The sequence below is a fragment of the Choloepus didactylus genome, chromosome 8 (genome assembly GCF_015220235.1).
Source record: "Choloepus didactylus isolate mChoDid1 chromosome 8, mChoDid1.pri, whole genome shotgun sequence".
NCBI classification, from domain to species: domain Eukaryota; kingdom Metazoa; phylum Chordata; class Mammalia; order Pilosa; family Megalonychidae; genus Choloepus; species Choloepus didactylus.
This window is the reverse complement of record NC_051314.1, coordinates 89,685,318-89,693,161: the sequence shown is the minus strand read 5'-3', so window position 1 is coordinate 89,693,161 and position 7,844 is coordinate 89,685,318.

Below are 7,844 nucleotides of genomic sequence, written 5' to 3'. Positions count from 1 at the left end.
TAGCCTGCAGCTGTTTTAGCACTGTCCTGAAAATGTATGTCCCCAAAGTTTTAATGAGCATTCTCCAGGCTGCTACTTCACTTTATTTCTCATAGGTGGCATCTCATAAAGATGGCTGGGGCTAGGTGGCAAGCAGCAGGACGTGCTTCCTAAAAACGAACAAACAAATAAACAAAAAACAGTCGGTGAGAAGTCCCATCTCATCAAGCATAGTCTGGAGTCCTCATTAGAGATTTCTTTAATGGGAATATCAAATCCATAGCTTCTCTTAAATTAGGATCAGTCTTTTTTCCCATGACTAAATTCCTTGATTGCCTGGTGGGTATATTGTCATGCGCCTGCTCAAAAAGCTTCATATTCTCCATTGTTTTTGGAAGAGTTGGAAGGTTATAGTATGATTCAAGACTGCCCAATTCAGGGTTGAAAAGGCCTATCATGCCTTAGTTCCTACTCCCTTTTATGTGAACTTTCTACTAAGGTTAAACTAGTATCCTTGATGTCCTCCTAACAGGCTTGGTTCCTTCCCACCTCCACACATTTTTGCATCTCATTCCCTCTGCCTCACATGTCCTTCTGACGCAGCCACCCAGATAGAATCTAAACAACAATTCCTAATTTGTTTCCTAGCTTTTCTGAAAAGGCTTTGCTGACAGCTTCAGTCTAAGACTGCGAGAGTCCTTGGACCTCTAAAGAACTTCCTGTTGATGTTTGTCATTTGGAAATAAATCAGGAACCTTCTTAGGCAGTCCATGTGTATTTTTTGACCTGTTATTTATGTTTTCTATTTTTATTTTACTGTCTGCTTCTAATGTGAACTAAATTAAAAGGTTCTTGAGACCAAAGTCCTGTAGATGCAATACAGAACCATGGAAAGAACACAGATTCCAACCTGGACTCCCCCATTTCCTAATGTGGTACTGTTAGATAAGTCACTTACTTTGTAATACATTTCATAAGTAAAATGGGAATCATAATACCTATCTCATAGAATTGATGTGCACATTAAAATGATATATTGTGAATTATCTAGCACAACATCTGCTACATGGTAAAGTCTCAATATGTGGTAGCTTTTTATTCTTGTTGTGTCACACTTTTTCCAGCAACTTACACTGGGTAAATGTTAAAAAAAAAAATGTTGATTTAAATATCTCTCTATAGACATGTAAAATGAGAAAAGAATGACAGATTAAAATGATCTTTTAAGGCCTATTTTGATTCAAGATGCCATGATTCTATGAACTTTACAGTGTATGAAAACACATTGCACAGAAGGCGTCTCAGTATTGAACAATAGTGCTTTTTAAAGTATCTGCTGCATTTTCCACATTTCTTCCATTGTTCAGAGGAAGACTTGATAAGCCCACTAAATGATCTGGAATTCTCCCAGGCCTTGTGAGCCCATTGTTCACAATTTTCTAATTAGCTTTTTACAGTCACATTGGACAGTCTGGAAACTTGTTGGTAGTGATGGAATTTTCCAGTTGTAGAGACGAATCCTAATAATTTGTTAGTGTGAATGTAATTGCCTGTCGAAATTTTCCAGTTTGTCTTGAAGATAGCTGAAGGCAGTTGTGTACACACACACACACACACACACACACATATATATGTAAAGTTAGATGACATGAGTTATTACTGTTCAAGGCAGTGGCCTTTAAAATTCTTGTTCTCAAAAGCAGGGGATTCTTAACATTGCCTCTTGCCCTTCCACAAAAGACATCCAGAGTAGTTCTGGGAAAAAAAAAAGTTGACAGGAGAGCTTCCCTATCATTAGAGTGTCCTTATATGCCCGTACGTTTAGCAATATGCTTATGGTTTTTATAAGTGGCTTTCACTCTTGTGAGTCTTCACGAGATTTCTCCATTCTCTCCTCTCCACTCCTATACCCAGTGTCTTTGTTCAGTCCAGCATCTTGTCAGAAATGTAAAGCAACCTTCTCTCTGATCTCCTTGACTCTACTTTTTCTCCATTTCCATCCAGAGCAATATAGCTGAAAGACAGATATCATCCTGCCCCTGCTCTGCTTAGCAACCCCCAAAGCTCTCCACTGCCAAGGCAGCGAATCCCAACTCTTCCGAGTGGCCTTCAGAGAGCCCTTGAGCCAGTTCTTTGCAGATGGTCCCCGGCTCTTCTTCCCAAAGCTCACTGTACTCCAATCACACCCTCATTCTTGCCATTCCCTAAACAATTTCCAAACATTTAAGCGTTTTCCAAACATCTTCACGACTTTCCCCACACTCCCTGGATGCCTTTCCCCCTTCCCTGTGTGGTCAAAGCATATTAATCCTCCTCTTTGCTCAGCTGCTACACAAATACTACAGGCAGAATCAGATTATAACCTGGAATAAATAGGATTTCAGAGCCCCAAGCTCTTCCTCCCACCATGTTACCATGCCTGATTGAATTGTGGAATGCAAACTGTTACTCTGAGGGAAGAGTCAACTAGAGGCCCACAGGCCGCATGGCCCAAGTTTCTCCTCACCCCACCCAGTTCAACGAAGCACAACAACTCCTGTCCACAAGGTGCCCCTGCTTGTTGCCGCACCACTAGCATCACCTTTCTAAGTTTCTCAAAAGAACCTAAAGCTGGGAGAGGCTGGACTCAAATTTAGAATGCTCAGAATTCTTGAAGTTCCACTTGGGATTTCCAGGAGCTTGTCCCCCCTCTCCTCCCACACTGCCTCTGCCCAGTACCATGAGAGGCCTCAGACACAGGTACATAGATACCATACCCCAGCCTGCATGTCCAAACTCAATCCACCTGAACACCACCACAGGGGAGAGGGGAGGATTTCTCCATTCCCTGGGGAATAGGTCTGTTTGGGCAAGGATTTCCAGGGTCAAGATACCTAGAACATGCTAGAAAGGAGAACATGGACTACAGGTGGCTATATCCACATCCTGGGATCCCAAGACTCCTTGCATTTTGGGGGAGGGGCATGGCTGCCCCACCTACACCTTCTGATTGACCAAAGACAGAGTCTTCTTTCGTATTGGTCTATGAAGATGGGGAAGTGGTGTGTCTTCAAATGAAAATGATTAAAGACTATGCCCACTTTGTGAACTGTTTTTTTCCCCTTAAACAGAGATCTACAACTTGGGGTGATTTTGTTTCCTACAAGATGTTTATCAATGACTGGAGATATTTTTAGTTGTCATGACTTGGGAGATGCTACTGGCATATAGTAGGTAGAGACCAAGGATGCTGCTAAATATCCTACTATGCACAGGACAGCCCCCTCATCACAAAATGACCAAATACATCAAAAGTACCAAGGTTGTGAAACTCTTCTCTAAAAGTTAATTTGTAAGTCGGCTACATATAATGTTATACCAAATAAATCTTAAAGCAAAGTTTGGTTCATGTCACTTGACTACTCAAAACATTTAATACTCCCCACCATTACATATGGACCAAAGTCGTGATTTCTTAGCTTGGCACTCAATAATTCTTGATCTGGGTCTTACCCTGTCTTACCAATTTCATCTTTCTCTATTATCTCCTTGGGTAGTCTAAAGTCTGCATCTACGCTCTAGCCAGATTTAAGCATTTCAGAAGGCCATGTGGCTATCTTCTGTATTGTCCCCATCAACTCAACTCCATCCCCAGTAGTGAATTAAGCCTTCTAATGTAAAGTGTCCACAAGTCAGAGACTGTCTGCACATGAACAGAATGACCCAATGGAGGATAAAAAAAAGTGACAGCGTTTATAAATCACTAGGCAGATGTTACAAGTATGATGTCCTAGCACATATGTAGGAACTCAATAAATAGTCTCTTCTCCCCCACAATAGAAAAGGTATTCCTAGTAGGAAAATAGCTTTTGCAAGGACATTAGCTAAGTTAATACCATTTGCTGTAAAAAAAAAAAAAAAAAAAAAAAAAATCCTAATGACACACAATAAAAATTTATTTCTCAGTCACATAAAATCCAAAACAGATGTTGCTAGTTGGGTGACCATGAAGGAAAGCAGTGGAAAAAGTCCATGCAGTCATTCAGAGTCCAGGTGAATGGGGCCTCCACTACTTTCCACATGTGACTTCCATCCGGTTTTTATCATTAGCTGACATAGGGAAAGATAAAGCACAGAAAAGGCACTGTCACTTCTTAACTATCTTGACCAAGAAGTGACATATATTTCTGCTCATATTCCACTGCAAGAACTGGTCAGCTAGCCCTACTTGGATGCAAGGGGGGATGGGACCGGGAAACGTGGGCCCTGGCTGAGCAGGGCTTCTTAGCAACAACCCAAATCTCTGGAAAGGGGGTTAGCCGTCTTTGCCACAGCAAAGCATGAGAGAGAGCATAAAAGTGAAGAGGCTTGCCTGACTAGAACATGAATTGGAGTTTCATGGAGATGAGAATAGTTAGGCAAGGGCAGAGAGCCAGATAGTGGGAGACCTATGTCCCCTCAGTGATGGTTTTATTTTAAGAGAAAGTTGCGAATCAGAAAGTTTGAGGGAGAGTTATTTGATCAACAGTGATGTTTAAAGCAAATATCGTAGCTTTGGGAAAATGTTCATTTCACCATAAAATGAGCCTGGTTTTCATTCAGGCATACATATCTTCCGTATATAGAGATTTTTAATTTAACAAATGAATCACTGCCTCACTAAGGACTCTTTTCACACAATTTTCACATCCATTTCAGCCAGCCATTTCGATAAATGTCCTTTCTTATTGCTTCAGTTACTTCTTTGGGCTCACAGAACCACACCACTGTGTTTATTCATTTGCTGTTGTTTGCATTGCCACCTCTGCTGTGTTTGGGTCTCCTCATTTTTTTTTTTTTTTTTTTTGGCCCAGCCTGTTTATTTCTAAAACCCATCAGCATCCAATGAATGTGAAGAACTACTTCAGAGAAACTCAAGGGAATTAGATCTGGGTTATTTTTCAGCCCTATTTTGTGTGTGTGTGTGCAGTTAAAATGTCATTTATTTCTCTAGGCTTGTATGATGTTGTGCAGACATGAAATTAATCTTAACTATACAGCATTCAAGTTTTGACACTTCAATACCTTTATTAAAATATTAAAAGATAATTTTCCTTAAAAAAATGTCAATATAAAAGATTGGTTGCTTTCTTGAGTTATAATTTAGTATATCTCCCACATCAACTTTTATTATCCAGAGAAACAAACATATCTTTTATAAGAGAAGTCAAAGGAAAAAGGAAATTTACTGTATAGAAATTCATATTTACAATCAACTTTTTGATGTTTGCATTCATTCATTAGTGTAATCTATGTCCATATAATCTATTGTTTTAACTCTGTAGATGTCAAAAACATTATTTTGTTTACCTGATGCTAGAGTATCCCTGCTATTAGTTTGCCATCTAGTGGCTCAAGTTGTGATATTTTTCAATTCTTGATTGAGGTAGAAGTGGCTTTAAACAAATGCCATAGAGAAAAAAATCCAATAAGATTTTTTCTTTGGTACAGTGCTGGGATAAGACTGTCATATAAAATAGCCAAATGCAAAATGTTGAGTTGTCCAAGACTCCCAGGGATGAGCCTGGCCATGGCATTGTGGGATTGAGAATGCTGTCGTGACCAAAGTGGGGGAAAGAAAAGAAACAAAATGAAGTTTCAGTGACTGAGAGACCTCAAATAGAGTTGAGAGGTCAATCTGCATTATATAGATATTCCTTTTTATTTTCTAGTGTATTAGAATAACTAGAAGGAAATACCTGAATCTGTTGAATGCTAATCCAGTAGACTTGATTCTTGATGATAAAGGTATAACTATATAGCTTTTATCATGTGACCATATGATAGTGAAAACCTGGTGACTGACACTCCCTTTAACTAGGGTATGGGCAGATGAGTAATAAAATAATGACAAAAAATATATAAATAATAGGGAGGAATAGGAGTATGGGATGGTTTGGGTGTTCTTTTTTATACAGTTTTTTTATTTCATGTTTTCTTCTTTATTTTGGAGTAATGAAAATGTTCAAAAATTGACTGTGGCAATGAATGCACAACTATATGATGATACTGTGAGCCATTGATTATATATTTTGGATGGATTATATGGTATGTGAGTATATCTAATATGATTGCATTTTTAAAATGTTGAATCATCAAGACATTTATAGATCATGTGTAAATTCTGATTTAGCCAAAATAAGTAAGAAATGGAGCTTTCTGAACAAATGAATATCTTATCTTAGTGTATCATGATACAAAACCATAGTGCATTGATAGTAAACCAAGGACCAGAATACAATAAAATGCACTTGGCCATAAAATTAACTTAACTTTAATTTCACCCTTGTTATTCAGAAGGTACTTTGGAATCCTGTAGGTCTATACTATGAATATCAAATATTACTGGAAAGTAGATAAAAATATCTTTTTTTAGCTTTCTGGTTGCCTGTATTTTAAATTAAAAGTGATTCTGTATCTATAAAGGACCAAACTTATAAGGCTTAGTGTAAATGGCACCACTTTACTTGATTCTTTGTGGAATTACAGCCACATGTTATATATTGCCGTAATCCTAGTGAGATCAAGTGATAATGATCTTTGTCTTTTAATTATAGAATCACCTTCATATGCTTTGTTTTCCAATCATCTCAGAGTGATAAAGGAGATTCCATTAATTGCTAAATAAAATTTTATAGGCAAGTTATGAAGGAACGAATGGTTTTGCTTGCTATTGAAGATGAAACCACAGAAAAGCAAAATCATATTCTCTAAATATATAGAGAGTATTGGAAAGAAGTGTAAGAGTTAGTTATTACATGTTTGCCCTTTGGAAACAGCAATTCTTATTAATATGCTATCATTAGAAAAATATTTGATTATAAAAGAGACAGTTACCACAAATGCAGTCATTTCATAATTTTTCTTGAAACAGACACAGTAAAACATCAATAATAATTGCCACTATTTAAGTTCTTAATATGTGCTAAGGGCTTTACATACTTTACCTCAGTCCTCATAATGACCTAAAAAAGTATCATTTTACAAATGAGCAAACTATGTCATTAAATAACTTGTTCAAAATCACATTGCCAGTAAAGGGCCAGGTCTGGATAGACCCTAAATGTATCTGATTCTGAAGCTTGTGCTAATAATGCGACCAAAAGTATTTTATATCCATGTTATAGAAACATGCATTGTCTCTACTTCTCTATAAAGTCCAGCCAAGAGCAAAGCAGCTATTGGTTCTCCTAGTTGCCATAATCAAATCAATGGGAATGTGAATGGCAAACAATGTTAACTCATACTAGCAAATCACTTGAGATAAGTATGTATGCTAGGGGCTGACCCATCATTATTGCAGAAGCAAGGCTACCAATCACTGGGTAACATGATTTTTAAACACCAAGGTAGGTAAATGCCACAGCAGGCTTTTTAAAGGATGCAGTCATCACCACAGAAGAGTGTATTTACTCCTTTTTTTTCTAGCTTCCTCAAAATAACCATTATTATACCCTTTATTGAGAAAATTTTATATTACAGCATATGTTATCTCATATATCTTCTTTCAACTATGTTAGGCCAAGGGGCCAGGTCACTGCTTTTGCCATAAGTCAAGGTCCCTCTCAATCTTTTTTAAAGCTCTAAACAGACCACCATGCCACATAAAGGCCAAAGTATAAAGGTTTTCTGTGCTTTCAAGAATAGATTTTATTGTTTTTATCATATAAACCTTGCAAAACTGATTCCTATTACTGCATAGCTTTTTTTAGCTGCATGCCAATGAGACACAATGCTTAATACCTGGTGTTTAGCCCACTCCTCAGATTTCCGTCTCCACTTATTCTCATTCTTTAAGTGATCCCATCTGGTCCTATGGTCTTGAATGCCATCATTATGTTGATGAC